Below are 25982 nucleotides of genomic sequence, written 5' to 3'. Positions count from 1 at the left end.
AAATTTTACATTGCTCTTCTTTTACTTTTGGGGCCATATACAATTCACTAAGTGCCCGGTGTAATAGACCCTGGTCCTGTCATGTATCTAATTCTGTGGCAGTGACTTGTTGTTTGATTTCCTGCAGCCAGACTTTCTCATCCTGCTCTACCCATTCACCCCTGACAAACAATGTGTGCAGTAGGTGTTCCCTTGCAATATTGATTTCCACTAGGGTCGCCATTCCGGAAATATTAATTTCCTTCTGACTTATCTCAGGGTTACTTTACTTTTGCAAAACAGGCCTAACTCCTTTGAGTATTTCTATTGAAGGGTGTTTTTACAGTGTAGAACAGTATGGTAGCCCAACAAGGTGTACGTACCCCGTCAGTTAGCACGCTGTGTTAGACTGTCACAAGTGGTATGTCTAATTCAGGATTTCGTGACGAGCCCCCAAGCTGTAAGTGATTTCAATCCGGCACACACCCAAGTCAACGCCTAGCATGTAGTGCGCAACTGAAATCCTTATTTATTTTTGTCTAAAAGTTCATTATTCTGAACGATATACCACTCATATCACACCCTTCTCCTGGAACCACCCCCAACTCCGCGGTCACACTGAACCAGGAATCAGGCTGGTTTGCAAAGGGAAATATTTATTTATGTGTTTTAAATGTAATCACAATGGGTTTAATAGGTACACAACAATCACCACTGGGGTGAGGTAACACTGAATAATATTTTTAATATTATTAATATTAATAAGGAGTAAATAGTGAGCAAAAGAATTCAGCACAGAAAACAATACTTTGTGTTGGTTCAGACCAGATAGCACGGTGGTTAGAGGTTCCCCCTGCACACCCCTCAACCCCCAATAGGCAATGTAATGAGATAGGAGGAGAGAGCAGGTATTCAAGAATGGCAGAATTCAAACAGAATATCAATCCCACTTTCCCCCTTTCAAACACAAGAGAAAACGGAATTGACTGTCAAGCTGTCAGAATGGCTTTTAAAGTTATCTTTAGAATGGACTTGGCAAAACACCAAATATGGTCAAAATTGCTGAAATTGTTATAAATTCTTATAGGAGCCGCTTTGCACAGTTGCACACAAACACACAAGCACAAGCAAGGATTTAATCCCAAGAAAACATTTGCAATCCTAAAATTCAAGTCGGAACCAATTAAAAGCTGTTTTACACATGTAAAAATTTCCCAAAACGAAAATTTGCGGCAAACTTTTCCCTGCGCGATATTCGCGATAATGGGAGAATTGCATTGATTTAGAGAGAGGGTTCAGACAAACGCAAAGATACTCCTAACAATACAGGTTCTGAATACCAGATAGGATGGGTCTAAGATAGGGATAAGACTATGCAAATTACATATGCTAGTGACACAATTCTTCCTATTTATACTCACTGGATATGTTTTTAAATGGGACTGTCAATTCTGGTCAGGGGATGGGATCTGTTTTAGGACAGACAGCTGGGCACATCGGACTGGATCAGATCTGCCAGGCTCTCTGGTCACAGCACAGCACAGGACTGGACAGGGGCAGCAATGCGCTCTGGTCACAGCACAGCACAGGACTGGACTAGATCTGCCCTTCTTGTTTCTGAGGATGTTTATTTCAATAGGCAAGCAGTAACAGCACAGCCCGGCTGTATTATGATGCTTCCCCTTAGGCTTGTGGGGTTCTGTTCTGGAATTTGAGGCCTAGCTGAGAATGGTTCAGCTATGCAATAGGCCTTTTGCTTTGCAAAGTTTCTGGAGTCTGGAGCCAGGAAGATGTAGAGTTCAGCAGCAGGGTGCTCCACCAGCCTCAGGATAGTGAGTGAATCTGTCTGTCTTTATGTGTGGTGAGCTGTCTCTATTTATGCTCTGAAAAGACATTAAAAAGGGGGCGTGTGGGCCGGTTTAGCCAAGGTTGCCCCTTTGAAAGGTGATTGGGTCAAAGTCTACTCTCTGCCTTGATAGGAGGAGAGAAACAGAGTGTCATCTTTATGGTGCAATTTTATGAGGCTGAGAATCCACCCCTAGTTCCTGGAACGCAAAATCTACTTTTAGCAACATACATATTTCCACATGTGCAACCTCTACAAAAATCACATATACAGATTACATATTTTACCTAGCAGCTATTCCTCGAAACCCCGTAGCTGTGGGTTCTTGTCTCCGCTTTTCACAGAATTTTGCCCTTTTCATTATGAGCACAATGTCAAATTTTTAAGCAAATTTCTACAAGTGTGCGTGTTTAACATGGGAATGAGTGTATAAAGTTTCACAATTCTAGCGGAAATACATTTTGCGTAAAATCACATTTCTTGCCATTGCTGTCCAGAACATGTCACACAGTTCTGGTACCTCTTCACCCGTGCCGCCAGACATGAAATTAACCACTCTATTATTTTTATATTTTTCACAATTTTAAATAGTAAGTTATGGGTCTTTTTAAAATGTGTTCTTTGTCTATGTTAAGCAACAAATGGTTATTTGGCTCCACCCCTTGGTCTCTCCCTGGAAGCCAAGGAGCCATGCCCCATGTTTGTTCCTTGCAGAGGCCATTTACGACTGTCTTCACACTTTGAATTTCCTGAGCTACAGCTGGTAATTATTCCTTTTGCCTCTGTAGACCAGGTTCTTTCCTACCCTGTAATTAACACTTCTCTGTGATTTCCTGCTGGGGGGAAAGACCTTCCTTCTGTGAGAAAAACCTGTTATTTAAGTTCTGCAGCTTCAGCCATGGTTTAAATTGATTGTTAAATTCTGTGACCTTTTCCTTAGCACAAAACAAACTTGTATCAAATACAGCTAGAATTCTCATTCAAGATTTTAAACCATGGGATCAAACAATTACAATATGGGTTACTATCACTAACATGCCTCTTAGATTGCAAACATTTGACTTTCAGTTTATACATGTTAAAGTTTAATCAGGCAGGCCCCTGACAGCTGTCATCACAGCAGCCCTCTGCTGCACAGAGATTTTTGACAGATCCACAGACAGGCCGCTTTTGCTGTGGAAATCTCTTTATGCTCCCAGCTTTTCAGGACCTTGTAAGTTCACAATGATTTCTTGAACTAAGTGAATTGTAGCACCCAGTAAGAATTTTGAATTTTTTTTAAGGAGTTTTGTACCAGCATTCTGAAGTTTCAGCAACAAAGAAAAGGTGATTTTTAAAGCAAGATTTGGAGTTTCATTTAGCAAAGCACTGTTTTTCCTTCTGCACTCCACTTTCAAATGTTGTGGAGCCCCGTGACACATTTCAGTCGTGAGAGCTCTGTTCCACCACCGACAACATGCGTGGCAGATTGGGCAGCCATCTTTTTGTGCGTGGAAAAGCACGATTTTCAGGGGTTTTGGCGCGCACAAGGGTTTTGCAGCCAGTTTGCTGTTTCTGGCACCATCATAACAGAGTGATGCAGCATAGCAGTGCAAAATGTGGGTCAATACCTCCCACAGTATGAAACCACTATGGCAGAAACTGGATGTTAAGAGTGCACATGACTTTATAAGAGGGCCTAAGCATTCTACATCACATTGTATTCTTCATTTTGTACGGAAGCCTAGCTGGAGTTCAGTGCTATCTCTGTATGCACGTGGAGAAGACAATGTGTGCTCTGCAGAGTAATCACTAGCAGGCAGTATCTTTTTTCACAGAACATTATATTCCGCTAGCCAACATGTTAACATTTGTCAAAACTTGTAGGCACAGCAGAAGCTGCTCTACCTGCAAGTCATTTGGCAGCGACAATGAGGTGGCTGACATTTTCATAAGGGGATGAGAAATCAGATGTTGGTGAAGCAGACATTGTCCCTGTATTTATTTATTTATTGTTTGCTTGTACAGCACTTATACAATAAGAATATACTGTTTCAAAGCACCCACAGGGCAGGGAGGAAGGGAGAGTGGGAAGTACATTACAATATTTACAACACAATATTTAATGAGCAGAGAGAGAAGAAGGGGGGGCGTACCTACTATGCTTTGTGAGTAATCAGAACTTGCAAGTGCAGAAGGAAAAGGGAAGAGAGCGTAAGTGCTGGGGAGACCAAGCCCATGGGATGAGCCATGGACCAAGTGCTAGAAGTGTTGAGTGCTACTGCGCCTGGGCCGAGGGAGGTGTAAGTGCGACTGTCCAGAGCAGAGGGAATGCAGATGCAAAGTGCTGAGGAAAGACAGGAGCTGGGACGAATTGGTGTGGGAGGTCAACGCCCCGAAGATGCATCAGGGCTAAGGACACCGATTCAGCAACTGTGAGATTAGCAGAGCAGAGAAGGAGGGAAGGAGGAGGAGGAAAAGAGGAAAGTCTTAAGGAGCTTCCATAATTTGAGAAGATCCTGCACCAGGCGCAGGGGGATGGGGAGGCAATTCCAAAGGAGGGAGCCTGCAGAGGAAAGTGAGCGACCCTCTGCCCTCTGTTTGGCAAAAGCCTTTACACACAAAGACTTGGTGCCAGAGGACCAAAGTGGTCTATAGAGAGATTATTTGGTGAGATAGAGTTGAAGATAGTGTGGTTCTCGGGCCCACACAGCCTTGTGGAGGATGCAGAGGGATTTCTATTTAATCCGTGCAGCAACCGGGAGCCAGTGAAGACTTTTTAGGGCAGGAGAGATGCGGTCCCTGGAGGGGTCGCAGAGTGCAAGAAGGAAGGTTCAGAAGGAGGCTGTTACAGTAGTCAAGTCTAGAGAGATTCAGGGCTCGAGTCACATTGAGCCTCTGAGGGGAAAGTGAGAAAAGGTAAAATTCCTTTGATAAGGAAGAGCTGATAGTTGGACTTCTTGGCAATGTCTTGAGTGTGAGGGAGGAAGGAAAGAGAGGAGAGAACCACTGCCCCTTCAGCTAAGGTGAACTTGTCAGAAGGGGCAGTGGTTTTAATGCACATGAATTGCAATGTCTTGGGTTTGAAAGTGACAAGGAAGATGGTATCTTTGAGGAAGAAGTGAATGCCAAGAAGATGAGGGTGTCAGGCCATGGAGGCTGGATGCGTGCACTGGAATTGGCTGGTTTCGGGAGTGAGGCAGCATGCCACGATCTGGCTGCTGCAACTGGGGAAACCAGTTTCCCCCCATTCCAGCAAAAGTGCAACTGGGTGCAACAGTGTGGTAGTGCTTACTAGACAGTATTAAGTCAGCAGAGCCCAGTGTAGGAGAAGCAGCTGGAGGACAAATCCATCAGCATAGGACACCTCACGAATCATCAACCTGGCTATTGATGCTGGTGTTTGGACTTGGTGATTAGTTTGTGAAAAGGCTCCAGCATCTCCCCAAAGTAAGTAAGAGGTAGGACCGGTTGAAGTAGAGATTGATCTGTCAGCAGCACCGATGGTGCTAGAACGGGTACATGAGGTGTGGAAAACATTTGTTGCTTCAAGAAGAGCCAATGTATGGCGCAATCGGCACCCTCACACCATTGGCACAGAGTGATGTGGCCGTAATGTATGCACAGCATCCCATAGAAAGCATGGCACATGGGGCTCACCACAGATGGATTGCTACACATCAAGAAGGGTCTCAGGCTCAGGATAACCCCTCCCTGGTCCACAGACTACAACAGATGTGTGCAGGCAGAATGCCTACTGGATTATGAACTACTACCCAAAGACAATGAACATCCCCATCTCTCATGTGTGGAGCACAAATGATGGCGACAGAGAAAAGCTCACATTTAGGCACATCAGGAAACACCCCCAAAGGCCTGGCTTCAGCAGGCCCGGTGGGAAGGCCGACTTCATGGGCACTGAGCTGGTCAGTGATGCTCACAGACCATGGATTCAAATATTTTGACCTCAGGTTTTTCATTTCTGCAAAGTTGCACAAGGATGTACACTGACCCTGGTAAGATGTTAAATTGTGAGTATTTTAATCCCTATTCCTTTAAAGTTGCTATCAAAATATTTTTTTTAGGCTGTACACAACAAATCTCGCTCATTCCGAAGAGTGGAATTTTGCAGATGAAGAAAATATAAATTTGAACTCTAAACCCGGCACCTATTTCTGATCAATGCTTCTTTGCATCTAGTGGTACACGCAAAATAAAAAGATGCGTTTGAACCATCACCTTCCTATTGAGATATGAAAGTAATGCTGTTCGCGCACTGTCCTGTGCATCGCTCTGCTGGTTCCACTCTTCCGGGCATAGAAGTGGGGCTGTCTGGCTGAAAGGAAGCTCTCTGTGGCCACTGCGCATGGAAAATAGTCAATACAAAAAGGACCATGTTCTTCTTTTTGATTTTTGCAGTTATATGCGGTGGGAGACCCGTTGCACCCCCCCATACCACCATAACATAATTAATTACCCTTACCCGCCCCCACATATGAATCAAAAAAATACCCAAGGCATTTTTGTATTCGGTATTTTCGCAGTCGCAGATAACGAGTGATACCGCTGAAAGCATCATCTGTGTCTGTTTTCAATGTTCTGCTGGCAGAATTCATTTCGGTTGCAATGATTTTTCTTGAAATCAATTCTCAAAAATCAAAACATTGCCATCAAAATGCATCGATAAGGTGACAGGTTGGGTTCTGGCGCTGTCTTTGTGCTACTCATAAGTATCGAACAATGAGATCACACTTCTCAGAGCAATACCTAGACATGTTTCAGACACCAGTACTTCTTCAGATGGGCTCAGCAGCACCCTTCCTTAATAGGATTCTTACTTGTCATGTTAAAAAGGCTACTCTCCAATTTCTTCAAAAAAGATCATCACAGCATCCCAATCGTGTTCCCCTGGTTCTCCCAAAATGTCTCCATGTTGGTCTGTCGCATCCGTGTCTTGGTATCAGGCAGAACTGGATCTCACATAGGAAGCGCAGCACATTCACGTCCACGCCTCTCCTACAATGGGGAAGTCTAAAAGGCAACATGTATCATTGTTCCAAGTGCAAACAATTTACTAGGCTACGGAGATAAACGTGTTTTAAAAATCACCCTATTACTTGAAAATGAGAGAATATTTATATACAAAACGTACAATATGGTCAAAGTCAAAATCAAACAGTAACAATTTACAATATATTCTCTTAACGTTCAGTCTCGGAAAAATTACAGAAATGTAAACTGAATCCCAATTGTTACATCATCATTGCTTCTTCAATCAAAGCATGGTCAATCTTTCTGAAAAGAAGTGCAAGGGCTGTTAGAACCCCCCCTTAAAGAAATGTGCTGAAGTTTGAGGGGTTCGAGGACCTTTGTGGTTTACATCAAATCTCCAGAATCTCTGTGCAACCCTTGAATTGAAGAACAATTCGTGACAGCAGTTGATTCGAGGGCAAGAAAGGAAGTGTGTGTTACCCTGTGGGACTCTACTGTCAGTAGGGTTGCCCAGTGGGTTAACAGATCTGCTTCAGGCATCTTCGTGCAACCTCACAGGTTTTAATGCAGCCAGGAAGGTACCCGTTGTTCACCCTTCTGAAGTCGAAGACATGAGTAGCACCGAGTTGGAAATAACTTCTGTTGTGCACAAAGAAAACATCCCATTTGTGACTGGTGCTGAAGGAACCAATAAGCACATTATTTCTTGGTGAAAATTGGGAGTGTTTTCCCAAGTCAGTGATACTCTTACCAAGGCCACTTTTTACCTCTATTGCCAATGCTATACTGCCAGAGGTAATCCCTACGTAAATTGCCTTTGAAAATACCAACTGGTGGGGTAGGATTCACAGCAGAGAGCAACTAAAAGCTGGTTTTGTTGCCAGTTCCAGCAACAGACCTCCAACAAATCTGCCCCTTAAGGTTTTCCATAGAAGATTCACTTTTATGTGGGATGCATGACAACCATCCAAAACCGTAAGCTTTGCCACAAACGCACTATTTTGATTACAGATTCACTGCACAATGCAGGAAGGACAGTGGACCAGCCACTCTCTGCGATTCCTCACTCCATGTAGTGCATCTGCATATATCTCTTGATACATCAGTATTCTCATTGTAATGGAGAGGCAGGGGTCCAAAGAATCTCTGACTGCTATTTAGTGTGTATAAGGAATTGGACCATCTGTATGGTGGGCGTGACCTCGTATGAGCTTTTTGAAATGTTTAAGTAAATGGAAATTCAGTAGACTGAGCTCAGGAAAATGCGTGGGGCAAATACACACACAGTTTCCTATGTTCCTGCCACCACAAACCCATAGACCTGCGTACTCTGGGCGGACAGAGCCTACTGGCAGAGTGCGCCTCTGTCATATTTAGTTGTTATGTGACAGCCAGGTGTGCACCATGTCATCTCCAGGAAGGGGGAGGACTGAGCTTCCCACTGCCATGGCCAGTCTGATTAACTAACAAAGGATCCATGGATCCGCCCTGCACTTTTGTTAGACCCTGTAGTTGGTGGCAGCAATGACCATGCCAATAGAGGGTACTTCAAACAGGCCTGCTAGGTGGACCCCATTTATAAGTTATGAGAACGTGGTTTTCAGGAGCTTGAGCGTCTGGTCTCGCTGCAGCTTCAAGGGAGACTTGTCACTTTAATCAGCAACCACTGAGAGATCCATTAACCGGAGAGACTCTTTGATCCACAATGTACAGGAAGATTGGTGGGACTTAGTGTCACAAGGGAGTGTGCACAGAGCTCTTTGTGTTAAGAGACGTTTTCTGCAATGTTAGTTCTGGGAGACCCTGGTTCCTGTTTTCAACCCTTTACCTTTTCCTGTTGCAAAGCACTCTGGTTATGACCTCAAACATATAGAAATTAGTAGGGACCCTGGGATTGGTACATTAAGCTAGGCTTAGCCTACACAAATCACTGTGGCCTACTTGGCTTTAGAATAGGGCCAAGCCCATCTTTTGGAAGATCATTTGAAGACTTCACAAGCAGTACGAAAGAAGAACTCCACCTTGGACCCTGGTAAGGTCATAGGTGATATTATTAGTGGGGATAATTTATAGGGTTATTGGGACCACATGGAACCATCTGCCTTACATCTTCCGCCAGTGAAGGAAGGCCATGACATTCAAAGAGGGAAGCAAGATCCCTCCCCTAAACTTCTCCCAGGGAACAGAGGGAGAAAAGAACCTAGCAGATCCTTAAGTCACTCCAGAACCATTACCCAGCCAGCACATAGCATTCCCTGCTAGGCTCTGCAGCAAGCTTCCTGGATAGGAAGTGCCAGAAGGTCTCTGAAACCAGAACCAAGGACAAGGCAGCTGCCTGCAACACACTCCTCAGCATTGGGCTGTCTGCCTTAAAGGACGTCACAAGCCCATTCAAGGATCTGTGATAAGTGCTGCAACAAACCTCTGCCGATGTCTTCCTTAAAGGACATTTTCCAGCCTGTCTAGTTCCTCGACTCGCAACCAATGGCGATGCTGATCATTGTCAAGCCACCGTCACTTAAAGACATTTAAGACGTCTCGACCAGTGCTTCAGAACCGTCGATCAGCACTAAGACAATGATTCCTGACCCTGAGCCACTGTGTAGTCCAGCTTCATTCGCCAAACCATCATGCTGTCTGATACCTGCAGCAACTCTCTCGTCAAACCCAGTCACAGAAACCTGCAAAGTGCCCTGAAGCTGACTCGACTCTGTTGAGCACCAAAAACATCTACAGCACAAGGTACATTGTGGTTCTGTCCCCCTGGCCCTTGCTAGAATGTCCCTAGAGACATTTTAAGACCCATTTCTCCCTTTGTGCTGAAGCCAAGAAACCTTAACAAACTGTTGTGGACATTAATCATAAAGACTCCCCTCTTGTCATTTTCCAGAGTGTATTCCTTTTCCTTCTTTGAAACTGCCTGTCCTCTGCATTCCTTTACAGGGTGGGTAGTATTTCGTAGTGTTGCTAGAATTGTCTGTTGTGATAATAATAAAATAGATATGTGTATACAACCTTGACTGGACAGTACCTTTTGTCATTGGGTAATAATTATATTTTCACTGTGTTGCAACTAACCAACCCTCCACACCCTTTTGGAGATGAACCTGCCATTCCGTCCACATTACCCAAATTGGACAAGGAGGTTTATCATTTGCTTGTGTCTCCAATCTGTTCAGATCCCTTCTGGTGTACTAGAGGTGTGGGGCTGATTGATGGTTTAGAAACTGATATTCATCCCTGGACCACCAGTTCCCCGTAAGTTGATTTGTTACATCAAATGTGGACAGTGTTGCTGATGTGGGGTAGACCTGGGAGGGACCTCAATGTGATTGGCAACTTTTAATGATGATGCTCATCAACACTTTCCCCCAAGTAGAGGAGTAAAACAGGACATATTAATAATACTAATAATAACAATAATAATAATAATTAATTTTAAAAGCAAAGGACATTAGTGGTCCAATACTTGACCCTTGGAAAGACTACCTGCTGTGCTGTACATACTGATATGCATAAAATAAAAAGGAAAAGCGCTTTGGTCGTCTGTTTACATTGAACTGGTTTATGAATTTTGTTTAATGATCACTTTCAGTGCTCTGAACCGATTCCCCAGCCATGCAAGCTAAAAGCAATGGCCATGTAAGCAAAGTCACACTGGGAAAATATATGAGTTGTGACTGAAGATGACCGTTTTTCTTAGCTTACCAACTCCCTGTCCTAATATGCATTCTGGTTTGTAGTACCTACTATACTCTATAGTATGTTTAAATTCTGAATAATTGCACTAAAGATACAGTGCCTCAATGTCAGAAGTTAAGCCTTGTACGTTGGGACCTCTTGGCTCTCGTGCTACCTCTAGCTTCTTGAAACGTGTGGATTCCTATCTTTCGGATTGGCGATTCCTGTCTACGCTGATGTAAAACCCATGTGACCCTGAATATTGAGGCACACACCGTTTATTGGTGTGATCCACCCAGTGTACAATGAAACAATTAAACCCCAGACTTTACAGTGTCTTGTGACTCTTGGTACCTGGTCTACTCTCCAGGTTTTTGGTACCATACAATGAAGAACACGATTGGACCAGAGGAGAGTCGCAAACTGGGGGAGCGTTTTGCCTGTGAGTATATCATTAAAGAAATCCAGGAATGTGTCTTAACTATCAGAATTGTCTTTTCCTGGTCTTCTATCTATAATCACACAGGGTGAAAGTGCACCCGAAGAAGAGGTTTCTTTGACATGCAGAGGAGTAATTGTTCTAGTGAGTTTTGTAGGAGGGCTGCACTGTATATGAGAAATAACATGTCTTGCATGGTTCTGAATACAAACATTCACTTTTATTTTGATTTAATGTACTTTTAAACACCTGTGTTAGAATGTCATGACAAAGTCCAATGTCAGAGATTTGTAATGTGACTGGGATGACCTTGGGAGCCAGGAACCACCATCCGTTCTGTGATGTGGGCCCTTGAGGATGTACAGAAAGGCTACCCAGGTTTCCCAATATTTCACCAGCCCTTAACCACAGATATCTTCTTGAACCTTAATAACCACCTCATCCTTATTGACTGGCATGTGAAACAAGGTTGACATTGGTTCCCTGGAAGGTACCTTCTCCACAAGTTAGCAGTCAAGGCCAGAAGAGATCTTGTGGAGCCCCATGTGCTTCGGTATCAGTAATGCTTGCCAACCTGGGAAGCAAAAAGAGTTGTGTAGAGGAACAGCTGTGTACATCTGCAGGAGATCCCGCTACTACCTCTCCCGTATTGGAAACATGAGATTGTGCCTTGCCTGACATCCGCTACTGACCAATACCGCAACGAGTATTTGAAAGAAGATACCAATTGAGACAACCCTATTGAATGTACCCTCGAAGTGATGACAACCTGCCGAAGGAAGTTCCTGAAGGCATATGAGAAGTAGCTAGACAAATGAACTGATGACATCATAAAAAAGTGTGCATGACAAGGTATGGATCATAAAGGGTGAACAATGAAGTAAAGAATAGCAGGCTCATGGAGTTGGGAGGGTTGCATGAGGTGGGGCCCTCCATTTGGGGTGGGGGCGTTGAGGGCCACCCCCCATTGCGGTACATCATGCGCTGCCAATTTAGGGTGGCCCTCAGCCCCCCCTAAAAAGCAGCCTGTGAATTTGCATTTTGTTTTTTGTTTACCCAACTTTGCTTGGTGCAGATGGCCACATTAGTGTGGCTATCTGCCCCCAGGGTGCCCAAACCCTACTGCCCCATCTATTGGGGGTCCTGCCCCACCTTTTGGGGTGGCCCCCTCCCCCCTCACCCCAAATGGAGGTGGGGTGTACCTCACGCAGCCGTTTGGAGGAGGCCCAGGGAGGCCTGCATGAGGTGTGTCCCCCAGCCATTTGGGGTGAGGGGGGAGAGGGCCCCCAAAAATGGTGGGACAGGCCCCCCCAGTGGGTGGGGCAGTAAGGTTTGGGCACCCCGGCGCCAGATTGGCACACCAATGTGACCCTCTGCACCAAGGGGAGTTGGGTTACCAAAGGAAAAAAATGAAAATGGTGGAACGCTTTTTAGGGGGGGCGGTGGGGCACCCCAAAGGGTCAGGGAATTTTCTAATGGGATGGGGCGTTGACCCCCCCCACCCGCAATGGAGTGGGTGCCAAGTCATGCAGCCCTTCCTGGGACCAGATATCTGCTCCTAGGAACGGACGCCTGAGCCCAGGGAGGAGTGCAGGACAACCCCCCCACCTATCTGCCCTTCGGGGAGGGCTACATTTTGCTGGTGTGACCGTAGGTAACACATGTTCTTTGTTTTGTTTACAGCTTTTTCTACCCGAGCAGCTGCAACTGCTCTATGTGAGTACTGTTTTTTATTATTCTATGGTTAGGGCCCACTGTCAGTGGGGTGGGTGAGACTGGGGCTGGATTGTTGGTGGTGTGGGTGGGAATGGCCCGTCTGGGCAGATCACCTCCAACTGTCCTGGAGTTGCGGCTGGGCTGCATTACAGCTTTTCCCTTCGGGGAGGTATTGGCACACTGCCAAGACTCCGTGGTGGGGAGAAGCTGTAACGCAGGGCAGCCAGGGCTCCAGCAAAGTCGGCGGTAATATCCCTGGCCTTGGGCACCCTTCTCCCATGTGGGTCTTTGCTGGTGGTTCTGGGTATTACATTCTGGGCCGATTTGCGTAAGTCAGACCTCTGTGGATTCCCACAGGTGTCCTCTTTTGGGAAATGCATGGGGTTCCCTGTTTCCCTTGCTGGCTGCGACACCCTAGGCCCAAATCTGTAGGTTACCCACATGAACAAAATGGGCAGTGGCGAATGGCTTGGGGTTCCCAGTCGGTTACCCTTTTCCTTTTGCACCCCCGGTAGGTGCACCCACACATGTGAGGTACTGTTTTAATCGGGACACGTGTGGAGACACGGGAAGGTAGGCCACGTATTGTTGGCGGTGTGTTTCGGTGGGTGGCCAGAGCGAAATGTCTGAGAATTGTCTTCATTTCCGGCCAATTTCAGAGACATTTCCCTGTGTCCACTCACCGAAACACGTCGCCAACAGCAGATGTCATACCTTCTTGTGTTCCCACAGGTGTCCCGACGAAAAAGGTACCTCGCATGTGTGGGTGCACCTACCGGGGGCGCAAAAGGAAAAGGGTAACCCGCTGGTAACCCCAAGCCTTTCGCCACAGCACAATTTGTTCATGTGGGCAACCTACAGATTTGGGCCTAGGGTGTCCAAGCCAGCAAGGAAAACGGGGAACCCCATGCATTTCCCAAAAGAGGACACCTGTGGGAAAGCACAGAGGTCTGATTTGCGCGAAGCGGGCCAGAATTTATTACCCAGAACCCCAGACAAAGTGAACATTGTGTTTTTTCCCCACCAAATATCACACTTTGTCGGGGATTGTGGCTAATAAAAACTGGGGCAATTTGCGCAAGGCAGACCTCTGTGGATTCCCACGGGTGTCCTCTTTTGGGAAATGCATGGGGTTCCCTGTTTCCCTTGCTGGCTGCGACACCCTAGGCCCAAATCTGTAGGTTGCCCACATGAACAAAATGGGCAGTGGCGAATGGCTTGGGGTTCCCAGTCGGTTACCCTTTTCCTTTTGCGCCCCCGGTAGGTGCACCCACACATGTGAGGTACCGTTTTCATTGGGACACGTGTGGGGACACGGGAAGGTAGGCCACGTGTTGTTGGCGGTGTGTTTCGGTGGGTGGCCAGAGCGAAATGTCTGAGAATTGTCTTCATTTCCGGCCAATTTCAGAGACATTTCCCTGTGTCCACTCACCGAAACACGTCGCCAACAGCAGATGTCATACCTTCTTGTGTTCCCACAGGTGTCCCAACGAAAAAGGTACCTTGCATGTGTGGGTGCACCTACCGGGGGCGCAAAAGGAAAAGGGTAACCCGCTGGTAACCCCAAGCCTTTTGCCACAGCACAATTTGTTCATGTGGGCAACCTACAGATTTGGGCCTAGGGTGTCCAAGCCAGCAAGGAAAACGGGGAACCCCATGCATTTCCCAAAAGAGGACACCCGTGGGAAAGCACAGAGGTCTGATTTGCGCGAAGCGGGCCAGAATTTATTACCCAGAACCCCAGACAAAGTGAACATTGTGTTTTTTCCCCACCAAATATCACACTTTGTCGGGGATTGTGGCTAATAAAAACTGGGGCAATTTGCGCAAGGCAGACCTCTGTGGATTCCCACGGGTGTCCTCTTTTGGGAAATGCAAGGGGTTCCCTGTTTCCCTTGCTGGCTGCGACACCCTAGGCCCAAATCTGTAGGTTGTCCACATGAACAAAATGGGCAGTGGCGAATGGCTTGGGGTTCCCAGTCGGTTACCCTTTTCCTTTTGCGCCCCCGGTAGGTGCACCCACACATGTGAGGTACCGTTTTCATCGGGACATGTGTGGGGACACGGGAAGGTAGGCCACGTGTTGTTGGCGGTGTGTTTCGGTGGGTGGCCAGAGCGAAATGTGCGGAAAAAGCATTTTTTCCCTCACATTTCGGATTTTGCAGGGGTGTCTGGGTAAAAAAATCTGGGGCGATGTGCGCAAATCACACCTCTGCGGATTCCCACGGGTGTCCTCTTTTCGGAAATGCATGGGGCTCCCTGTTTTCCTTGGTGGCTTGGACACCCGAGGCCCATATCTGTATGTTGTGCCGGTCGGCAGAATGGCTGAGATTCCCCTCTGCAAACAGACTGGGGGTTGCTTGCGTTTTCGGCTTGCCCCTTGCCGGCCAGGTAGGTGCACCCACGCATGTGAGGTACCGTTTTCATCGGGACACCTGTGGGAACGCGGGACGGTAGGCCATGTGTTGTTGGGGGCGTGTTTCGATGGGTGCGTCGAGCGAAATGTGCGGAAAAAGCGTTTTTTCCCCCACATTTCGGACTTTGCTGGGGTGTCTGGGTAGAAAATTCTGGGGCAATTTGGGCATATCATACCTCTGCGGATTCCCACGGGTGTCCTCTTTTCGGAAATGCATGGGGTTCCCTGTTTTCCTCGGTGGCTTGGACACCCGAGGCCCATATCTGTACATTGTGCCGGTCGGCAGAATGTCTGAGATTTCCCTCTGAAAACAGACTTGGGGTTACTTGTGTTTTAGGCTTTCCCCTTGGCGGCCAGGTAGGTGCACCCACACATGTGAGGTACCGTTTTCATCGGGACACCTGTGGGAACGCGGACGGTAGGCCATGTGTTGTTGGGGGCGTGTTTCAATGGGTGAGTCGAGCGAAATGTGAGGAAAATGCATATTTTTTCCCACATTTCGGACTTTGCGGGGGTGTCTGGGTAATAAATTCTGGGGCGATTTGGGCATATCAGACCTCTGAGGATTCCCACAGGTGTCCTCTTTTCGGAAATGCATGGGGTTCCCTGTTTTCCTTGGTGGCTTGGACACCCGAGGCCCATATCTGTATGATGTGAGAGTGTGACATTTCCGGTGTGAAAACAGACTTGGGGTTACTTGTGTTTTAGGCTTTCCCCTTGGCGGCCAGGTAGGTGCACCCACACATGTGAGGTACCGTTTTCATCGGGACACCTGTGGGAACGCGTGACGGTAGGCCATGTGTTGTTGGGGGCGTGTTTTGATGGGTGCGTCGAGCGAAATGTGCGGAAAAAGCGTTTTTTTCCCCACATTTCGGACTTTGCAGGGGTGTCTGGGTAATAAATTCTGGGGCGATTTGGGCATATCATACCTCTGCGGATTCCCACGGGTGTCCTCTTTTCGGAAATGCATGGGGTTCCCTGTTTTCCTTGGTGGCTTCGACACCCGAGGCCCATATCTGTATGATGTGAGAGTGTGACATTTCCGGTGTGAAAACAGACTTGGGGTTACTTGTGTTTTAGGCTTTCCCCTTGGCGGCCAGGTAGGTGCACCCACACATGTGAGGTACCATTTTCATTGGGACACCTGTGGGAACGCGTGACGGTAGGCCATGTGTTGTTGGGGGCGTGTTTCGATGGGTGCGTTGAGCGAAATGTGCGGAAAAAGCGTTTTTTTCCCCACATTTCGGACTTTGCAGGGGTGTCTGGGTAATACATTCTGGGGCAATTTGGGCATATCATACCTCTGCGGATTCCCACGGGTGTCCTCTTTTCGGAAATGCATGGGGTTCCCTGTTTTCCTCGGTGGCTTGGACACCCAAGGCCCATATCTGTACATTGTGCCGGTCGGCAGAATGTCTGAGATTTCCCTCTGAAAACAGACTTGGGGTTACTTGTGTTTTAGGCTTTCCCCTTGGCGGCCAGGTAGGTGCACCCACACATGTGAGGTACCGTTTTCATCGGGACACCTGTGGGAACGCGGGACGGTAGGCCATGTGTTGTTGGGGGCGTGTTTCGATGGGTGAGTCGAGCGAAATGTGAGGAAAATGCGTATTTTTTCCCACATTTCGGACTTTGCGGGGGTGTCTGGGTAATAAATTCTGGGGCGATTTGGGCATATCATACCTCTGCGGATTCCCACGGGTGTCCTCTTTCCGGAAATGCATGGGGTTCCCTGTTTTCCTTGGTGGCTTGGACACCCGAGGCCCATATCTGTATGATGTGAGAGTGTGACATTTCCGGTGTGAAAACAGACTTGGGGTTACTTGTATTTTAGGCTTTCCCCTTGGCGGCCAGGTAGGTGCACTCACACATGTGAGGTACCGTTTTCATCAGGACACCTGTGGGAACGCGTGACGGTAGGCCATGTGTTGTTGGGGGCGTGTTTCGATGGGTGAGCCGAGCGAAATGTGCGGAAATTGCGTATTTTTTCCCACATTTCGGACTTTGCGGGGGTGTCTGGGTAATAAAATCTGGGGCAATTTGGGCATATCATACCTTTGCGGATTCCCACGGGTGTCCTCTTTTCGGAAATGCATGGGGTTCCCTGTTTTCCTCAGTGGCTTGGACACCCGAGGCCCATATCTGTATGATGTGAGAGTGTGACATTTCCGGTGTGAAAACAGACTTGGGGTTACTTGTGTTTTAGGCTTTCCCCTTGGCGGCCAGGTAGGTGCACCCACACATGTGAGGTACCATTTTCATCGGGACACCTGTGGGAACGCGGGACGGTAGGCCATGTGTTGTTGGGGGCGTGTTTCAATGGGTGCGTCGAGCGAAATGTGCGGAAAAAGCATTTTTTTCCCCACATTTCGGACTTTGCAGGGGTGTCTGGGTAATAAATTCTGGGGCAATTTGGGCATATCATACCTCTGCGGATTCCCACGGGTGTCCTCTTTTCGGAAATGCATGGGGTTCCCTGTTTTCCTCGGTGGCTTGGACACCTGAGGCCCATATCTGTACATTGTGCCGGTCGGCAGAATGTCTGAGATTTCCCTCTGAAAACAGACTTGGGGTTACTTGTGTTTTAGGCTTTCCCCTTGGCGGCCAGGTAGGTGCACCCACACATGCGAGGTACCGTTTTCATCGGGACACCTGTGGGAATGCGGGACAGTAGGCCATGTGTTGTTGGGGGCGTGTTTCGATGGTTGAGTCGAGCGAAATGTGAGGAAAATGCGTATTTTTTCCCACATTTCGGACTTTGCGGGGGTGTCTGGGTAATAAATTCTGGGGCGATTTGGGCATATCATACCTCTGCGGATTCCCACGGGTGTCCTCTTTTCGGAAATGCATGGGGTTCCCTGTTTTCCTCGGTGGCTTGGACACCCGAGGCCCATATCTGTACATTGTGCCGGTCGGCAGAATGTCTGAGATTTCCCTCTGAAAACAGACTTGGGGTTACTTGTGTTTTAGGCTTTCCCCTTGGCGGCCAGGTAGGTGCACCCACACATGTGAGGTACCGTTTTCATCGGGACACCTGTGGGAACGCGGGACCGTAGGCCATGTGTTGTTGGGGGCGTGTTTCGATGGGTGAGTTGAGCGAAATGTGAGGAAAATGCGTATTTTTTCCCACATTTCGGACTTTGCGGGGGTGTCTGGGTAATAAATTCTGGGGCGATTTGGGCATATCATACCTCTGCGGATTCCCACGGGTCTCCTCTTTCCGGAAATGCATGGGGTTCCCTGTTTTCCTTGGTGGCTTGGACACCCGAGGCCCATATCTGTATGATGTGAGAGTGTGACATTTCCGGTGTGAAAACAGACTTGGGGTTACTTGTGTTTTAGGCTTTCCCCTTGGCGGCCAGGTAGGTGCACCCACACATGTGAGGTACCGTTTTCATCGGGACACCTGTGGGAACACGTGACGGTAGGCCATGTGTTGTTGGGGGGGTGTTTCGATGGGTGAGCCGAGCAAAATGTGCGGAAATTGCGTATTTTTTCCCACATTTCGGACTTTGCGGGGGTGTCTGGGTAATAAAATCTGGGGCAATTTGGGCATATCATACCTTTGCGGATTCCCATGGGTGTCCTCTTTTCGGAAATGCATGGGGTTCCCTGTTTTCCTCAGTGGCTTGGACACCCGAGGCCCATATCTGTATGATGTGAGAGTGTGACATTTCCGGTGTGAAAACAGACTTGGGGTTACTTGTGTTTTAGGCTTTCCCCTTGGCGGCCAGGTAGGTGCACCCACACATGTGAGGTACCGTTTTCATCGGGACACCTGTGGGAACGCGTGACGGTAGGCCATGTGTTGTTGGGGGCGTGTTTCGATGGGTGCGTCGAGCGAAATGTGCGGAAAAAGCATTTGTTTCCCCACATTTCGGACTTTGCAGGGGTGTCTGGGTAATACATTCTGGGGCAATTTGGGCATATCATACCTCTGCGGATTCCCACGGGTGTCCTCTTTTCGGAAATGCATGGGGTTCCCTGTTTTCCTCGGTGGCTTGGACACCCGAGGCCCATATCTGTACATTGTGCCGGTCGGCAGAATGTCTGAGATTTCCCTCTGAAAACAGACTTGGGGTTACTTGTGTTTTAGGCTTTCCCCTTGGCGGCCAGGTAGGTGCACCCACACATGTGAGGTACCGTTTTCATCGGGACACCTGTGGGAACGCGGGACGGTAGGCCATGTGTTGTTGGGGGCGTGTTTCGATGGGTGAGTCGAGCGAAATGTGAGGAAAATGCGTATTTTTTCCCACATTTCGGACTTTGCGGGGGTGTCTGGGTAATAAATTCTGGGGCGATTTGGGCATATCATACCTCTGCGGATTCCCACGGGTGTCCTCTTTCCGGAAATGCATGGGGTTCCCTGTTTTCCTTGGTGGCTTGGACACCCGAGGCCCATATCTGTATGATGTGAGAGTGTGACATTTCCGGTGTGAAAACAGACCTGGGGTTACTTGTATTTTAGGCTTTCCCCTTGGCGGCCAGGTAGGTGCACCCACACATGTGAGGTACCGTTTTCATCGGGACACCTGTGGGAACGCGTGACGGTAGGCCATGTGTTGTTGGGGGCGTGTTTCGATGGGTGAGCCGAGCGAAATGTGCGGAAATTGCGTATTTTTTCCCACATTTCGGACTTTGCGGGGGTGTCTGGGTAATAAAATCTGGGGCAATTTGGGCATATCATACCTTTGCGGATTCCCACGGGTGTCCTCTTTTCGGAAATGCATGGGGTTCCCTGTTTTCCTCGGTGGCTTGGACACCCGAGGCCCATATCTGTATGATGTGAGAGTGTGACATTTCCGGTGTGAAAACAGACTTGGGGTTACTTGTGTTTTAGGCTTTCCCCTTGGCGGCCAGGTAGGTGCACCCACACATGTGAGGTACCGTTTTCATCGGGACACCTGTGGGAACGCGGGACGGTAGGCCATGTGTAGTTGGGGGCGTGTTTCGATGGGTGCGTCGAGCGAAATGTGCGGGAAAAGGCGTTTTTTTCCCCACATTTCGGACTTTGCAGGAGTGTCTGGGTAATAAATTCTGGGGCAATTTGGGCATATCATACCTCTGCGGATTCCCACGGGTGTCCTCTTTTCGGAAATGCATGGGGTTCCCTGTTTTCCTCGGTGGCTTGGACACCTGAGGCCCATATCTGTACATTGTGCCGGTCGGCAGAATGTCTGAGATTTCCCTCTGAAAACAGACTTGGGGTTACTTGTGTTTTAGGCTTTCCCCTTGGCGGCCAGGTAGGTGCACCCACACATGTGAGGTACCGTTTTCATCGGGACACCTGTGGGAATGCGGGACAGTAGGCCATGTGTTGTTGGGGGCGTGTTTCGATGGGTGAGCCGAGCGAAATGTGCGGAAATTGCGTATTTTTTCCCACATTTCGGACTTTGCGGGGGTGTCTGGGTAATAAATTCTGTGGCGATTTGGGCATATCATACCTCTGCGGATTCCCACGGGTGTCCTCTTTTCGGAAATGCATGGGGTTCCCTGTTTTTCTCGGTGGCTTGGACACCCGAGGCCCATATCTGTATGATGTGAGAGTGTGACATTTCCGGTGTGAAAACAGACTTGGGGTTACTTGTGTTTTAGGCTTTCCCCTTGGCGGCCAGGTAGGTGCACCCACACATGTGAGGTACCGTTTTCATCGGGACACCTGTGGGAACGCGGGACGGTAGGCCATGTGTTGTGTTTGTGTGGTTTTCATAACGTTTTGACCCATTTGCTGGAGCCCTTTGTCTCACAACCCTTTCTTTTCCCAAATGTGACCTACATTTAGTCGCTGCTTTAGCCACCATACACTTTTGTAACCTGCACAAGTCACCTACCCTTGAAAAGGTCTGCCTGTGCTCTTTCAAAAAATGTATGGCTGCCGTTCCTCACCACATTGGTTTTCCCAATTTACACATGCTAAGTGCGTCTGGTCAGGCCGTGAGCGTAAAACTCCTGTGTACCATGGCTCAGTGTTTGGCTTGTGGTATTGCTTGTTTTGTACAAACACTACAAAAATGGTATGCTCTCCTAACTGCAAGAGTCGGGGGAATGTAGCGGAGCATTGCTTTTCTCAAAATTCATAGAAGCCATTGCCGTACCAAGCCAACCATGTCCAACACATACCTTTTTTTTCAGTCATTTTCCCGCTTTTCCCCCATTCGATGGCAGTTTCCCCTACCTAGTTGTTAGCTGACCTATGCAAATCACCCCTTCCTAAACTTGGAATTTTGTCTACTTTTCAGAAATATATGCCTTTCTGTCCTCCAATTTGGCTTTCCTGCCCTTTTCTTCCATTCCGTCCATGCATGTCCAATTGGCAAAAATGGCAAAAATCGCCTACCTCTCACCAAACGGTTGATAACCCCATCAAAATAATTTTTTTCCATTTCAACTCAACCTGTTCCTGAAAGCCAACACATTGGGGAACTCAGCACAGCAAACCATTTGTTCCTAGCTCTTACAAGGAAAAAACCACAGGCTTCTTTGTACATCATTTTATTGGCATTTTTTGAAAAAACCCAAAATTTTCGCACATTTTCCTTATTTTCTCTCACCCCCCTACAGCAACCTGGGATTCCTGGGAGGCGTTACGACCGCCTACATGTGGGAAAAAAAGGAGCCAAATTTGGCCGAGATATCTCATGTAACGAAAAAGTTACAAGCCATTGAATGGCCACATACCAAAATCACCAAAAAAGGCTCTGGCACTGGGGAGAAATACCCATGGCACTTAAAGGGTTAAGATAATTGTTAATAAAACAGTACTTTGCCATCTTCTTGAGTTGGTTCGGTTATTTGTACTCAGAATTATTCTGGTGTAATCCCACACATTCCATATGCACGTTCCTAAAGACCATAAGATCAGTTGGGCTATGCCTGGTGCTGGCAAACACAAGTACAGGATATGTGAATCCAAGATGGTGCTTGTGGTGTCACGTGCCCGGAGAGAAGGGTCACGTGACACAAGTAGTGGGAGGAGAAATAAAGGAATCACCGGAACTGGCGGTTTCGCGCCAGTCCGGGTTTATGCACGCAGCCAACGAGTCGCGTGTCCTTTGTTGCGCGGCGCGTTGCATGCTCCGCGCGCTGGGCTTCCTTGCTGGAGGCCGCGAACACGCTGCTACCGCGGCCCGCTCCAGAGGCGGCGGAGCGGACATCACACTGGCGACGAGGATGGATGTGGACTGCACACCTCCCAACACCAGAGGGAGCCGAGGCGTCCACAGACCCACGACAACTCCGAGGAGGCCGGTAAGCGTTTAGCCCGGCTCCGCCCACGCCCAAGAAGAAAAAAAGAACAAAAAAAAAATTTTACACCAAACAAAAGGGAAAAGAGATATCTGGCCACGCCAACAACCCCAGGATAGCCACTGCACGGCCCACCACGGCCCGAAACCGCAGCGCTTCACACGAAGCCACGTGCCGTCACACCAGGCAGCCAAAATAACATCACCAGCTACGCTCAGCTCCTAGAACTCATCCCAAAGAACAACATGTCGAGCCCAAACACCAGCCCAACAAGAATCAGCACCGGCTCCTCATCATCGAGGAGGAGCATCACCGAGGAGCGCAGAGACCCCTCACTGACAACGTTCATGCCACCATTCGATCCTTTCACCAGTGGAGCAGCCATCCGGTGGGAAATATGGATTCAACAATTTGAGATGCATCTAGAGGCACGAGAGATCGCCGCACCCAAAAAGATGCGCATCTTCCTCTTGCTCAACGTGGGGTCGGCTGCCCTACGCCTTTTCAACGCCCTACCAAACCGCGGGGGCGACATTGACTACGCAGCGGCGAGGGCTGCGCTCACCAACATGTTTAAGCCTGACCTCAATCCGGACTATGAACGGTTCCACTTCTGCATGGCACGTCAACGCGAGAGGGAGACAGTAGACAAGTTTCACGCTCGCCTTCGCGAAATGGCCGTAGGCTGTGAATTCCCGGACGAAGAATTCGCCATTCGCCTCCAGATCATCAATGGAATCTCTTCTGAAAAACTAAGGAGGGCAATCCTGTCAGAGAAGAACATGCGACTATCACGCATTCTCGAGACTGCACGCCTCCGGGAACAGACAGAAGACCAAGTAGCGGTAATGGAAGCCGCCATCCAGAGACTACCGTTAGACAGCCCCGGACCCGCAGAAGACGTAGCAGCTATCTCCAGACAACAATCAACTCGCCCGAAACAGTACCAGAAGCCGCACCAACCACAAGGACGTGATCAAGCCTGCAAATGGTGCGGAGGCCCATGGCATAAAGGCGACTCTTGCCCCGCCTGGGGGTCCACTTGCAGAAAATGCAATCGCCTCAACCACTACGCAGCAGTCTGCCTGAATCCGCCAAACAAAAATGACAAAGACCCAAGCTCCCGCACAGCACAAGAACAACGGAGGAGATTCGCACCGAGAGAACATCCCCGCCAACAAACGAGGAGAGGTAAAGCGAGGGCAGTCGACGAGCCCCAAAGATCCCCGAGCTCAAGCGACAGCGATGACAGCGACAGCAGCTCATCCCCCGACAGACAGACCAAAGGGAAGAAGAAGAAAGGGAGAAAACCAGTACACCGTGTACACTTAATATCGGCAGTCAAATCAGGCCGATCGCGCCACAAGAAGAGACCGTCGTGCACAGTCCTATCCAACGGAGACCCACTCAAAGTGATAATTGACACCGGCGCGACAGTCAACGTCATGCCCGTGACAGCTTTCAACAGGATTCACCCAAAACCAAAACTCCACAAGAAGAAAGTCAGACTATACGCCTATGGATCCAAGAAACCCCTACCAGTGCAAGGGTCGTTTAAATCCAACTTTGTGCACAACAACACAAACTGCCGCGCACGGATCTACGTCGTAGATGCTGGTTGCGAAACTCTACTGAGCTGCAGAACTGCGGAGAAACTAAAGCTGATACACTTTGCGTTCAGCGTCCAGCACGACGAACTCAGCAACATCCTAAGTTGGCATAAGAAACTATTTCAGGGCATCGGATGCCTGAAAGGGAGGTCTATCAAGCTACACATAGACCCCACCGTCGAACCCAAGGCGGTGCGCCATCGTCGGATCCCGTTTCACCTGCGAACAGCCGTAGAAGAAGAGCTATCCAAACTCGAGGATGCTGGAATCATCGAGAAAACATCAGGCCCGACCCCGTGGGTCTCGCCTATGGTGGTAGCCCAGAAACCGAAACAGCAGAACGCGGTGAGAATATGCATCGACATGAGGCTCCCCAACGTAGCCATCGGCCGAGAACGCCACGTAACTCCCACCATTGATGAGCTTATCGTAGACCTCACAGGGGCGAAGGTATTCAGCAAACTCGATCTCCGATCAGGATACCACCAGCTAAGACTATCCAAAGAATCACGGTACATCACCACGTTTTCGTCCCACCTCGGCCTCATGAGGTATAAGCGGCTGAACTTTGGGATTTCATCCGCCGCAGAGGTTTTCCAGCATGAGATCCGTAAAGTCATCACGGGACTAGCTGGTGCCACCAACATCAGTGACGACATCCTGGTATACGCCGCAGACAAGGACGAGCACCACCGACGACTAGCAGCAGTCCTAGAAAGACTCGAGAGAGCAGGCTTGACGCTAAACGCTGAGAAATGTGAATTCGACAAAGATGAACTATGTTTCTTCGGATACATCTTCAGTGCCGCAGGCGTATCCCCTGACCCATCCAAAGTACAAGACATCAAAGACTTCAAACCTCCCCAGTCTGCATCGGAGGTGCGAAGTTTCATGGGGATGGCAACTTACTGCGCGCGTTTCATCCCGGATCTCGCAAGCATCGCGAGTCCCCTCAGGGAACTAACCAAGAAAGACCAAAGATGGGAGTGGACCGAAGTCCACCAGCGAGCATTTCAACAGATCAAGGATGCCCTGTCGGCTATCACAACCATGGCGTTTTTCAACGTAGAGCGGCAGACTGAGCTCCTCGTGGACGCCAGCCCCGTAGGCCTAGGGGCCGTACTAACCCAAACAGATAGCGAAGGCAGAGTGTTCCCCATCGCATTTGCCAGCAGGGCCCTCACGAAGCCAGAACAAAATTACGCCCACATCGAAAAGGAAGCCTTAGCAATACTGTGGGGGTGCCGCCACTTCAAGGTGTACCTATTAGGAAAGCAAGCGAAAGTCTTCTCGGACCACAAACCCTTAATACCGATATTCCGAGGCTCTGCTCCACACCCCCCGGCCCGCATAGAGAAGTGGATGCTGCAACTGCAGCCGTACAACATTGAGGTAGAATATCGGCCAGGTTCAGACAACCCGGCAGACTATCTGTCCCGCCATCCGCGGCCCGCCACCGACAGCGAACGACATCATGCAAAAGAAACAGACGAGCATGTCTGTCACGTGGTGGCGTGTGCCAGGCCACGAGCCCTGACGCTGCAAGAAATAACACAGGAAACAAGGGAAGACACAATCTTGCAACACACTACCTCGGCCATTCAAACAGGAAGCTGGAAGACCTATCTCATGTCTGCATCTCACCGCACCATACCAGCTCAAACCAAGCTCAGAGCACTGTTCGGGATCAGACATGAACTCTCGATAGCACCAGAGGGAGTGCTCCTGAAAGGACACCGCATCATCCTGCCGGAGTCCCTCGAAGAGAGAGCACTCAAACTAGCACACAGTGGACATCAAGGGATCGTCAAGTCCTCGGCGTACCTCAAGTCCCGGATGTGGATGCCAAACATGCATCAAAGAATCACAGAACTAATTGAGTCGTGCGCGGCTTGCCAAGCGTCCAGAAGGCCAGAGTACCCAGAACCGATCGCCAGCGCACCACGGAGCTGCAAAAGATGGGACGCGGTCAGCATGGACCACTGCACCATCGCAGGTGAAGGATACTTGCTTGTAGTGATAGACGAATTCAGCAGATACCCCGAAGTGGAACATGTACCATCCACCAATGCAGAAACC

At 48.7% G+C, this 25982-nt stretch overlaps 1 protein-coding gene across 4 annotated transcripts in view; it reads right to left on the bottom strand.

The window, feature by feature from the left end:
- The window catches only part of HTR1E (5-hydroxytryptamine receptor 1E), a 1306842-nt gene that overhangs the window by 769737 nt on the left and 511123 nt on the right, over window positions 1-25982 (bottom strand). For 2 of the 4 annotated variants that reach the window (XM_069606356.1, XM_069606360.1), the window contains exon 3: window positions 6643-6835. The exons of the other annotated variants lie outside the window; for them this stretch is intronic. The gene's annotated coding sequence lies outside the window, so the exon portion shown is untranslated. The remainder of the gene's footprint in view (window positions 1-6642; window positions 6836-25982) is intronic. 4 annotated transcript variants of the gene reach the window in all.

Source organism: Ambystoma mexicanum, chromosome 4p (assembly GCF_040938575.1).
Source record: "Ambystoma mexicanum isolate Mex_15411 chromosome 4p, UKY_AmexF1_1, whole genome shotgun sequence".
Classification (NCBI taxonomy): domain Eukaryota; kingdom Metazoa; phylum Chordata; class Amphibia; order Caudata; family Ambystomatidae; genus Ambystoma; species Ambystoma mexicanum.
This window is presented reverse-complemented; position numbering and strand designations above follow the sequence as displayed.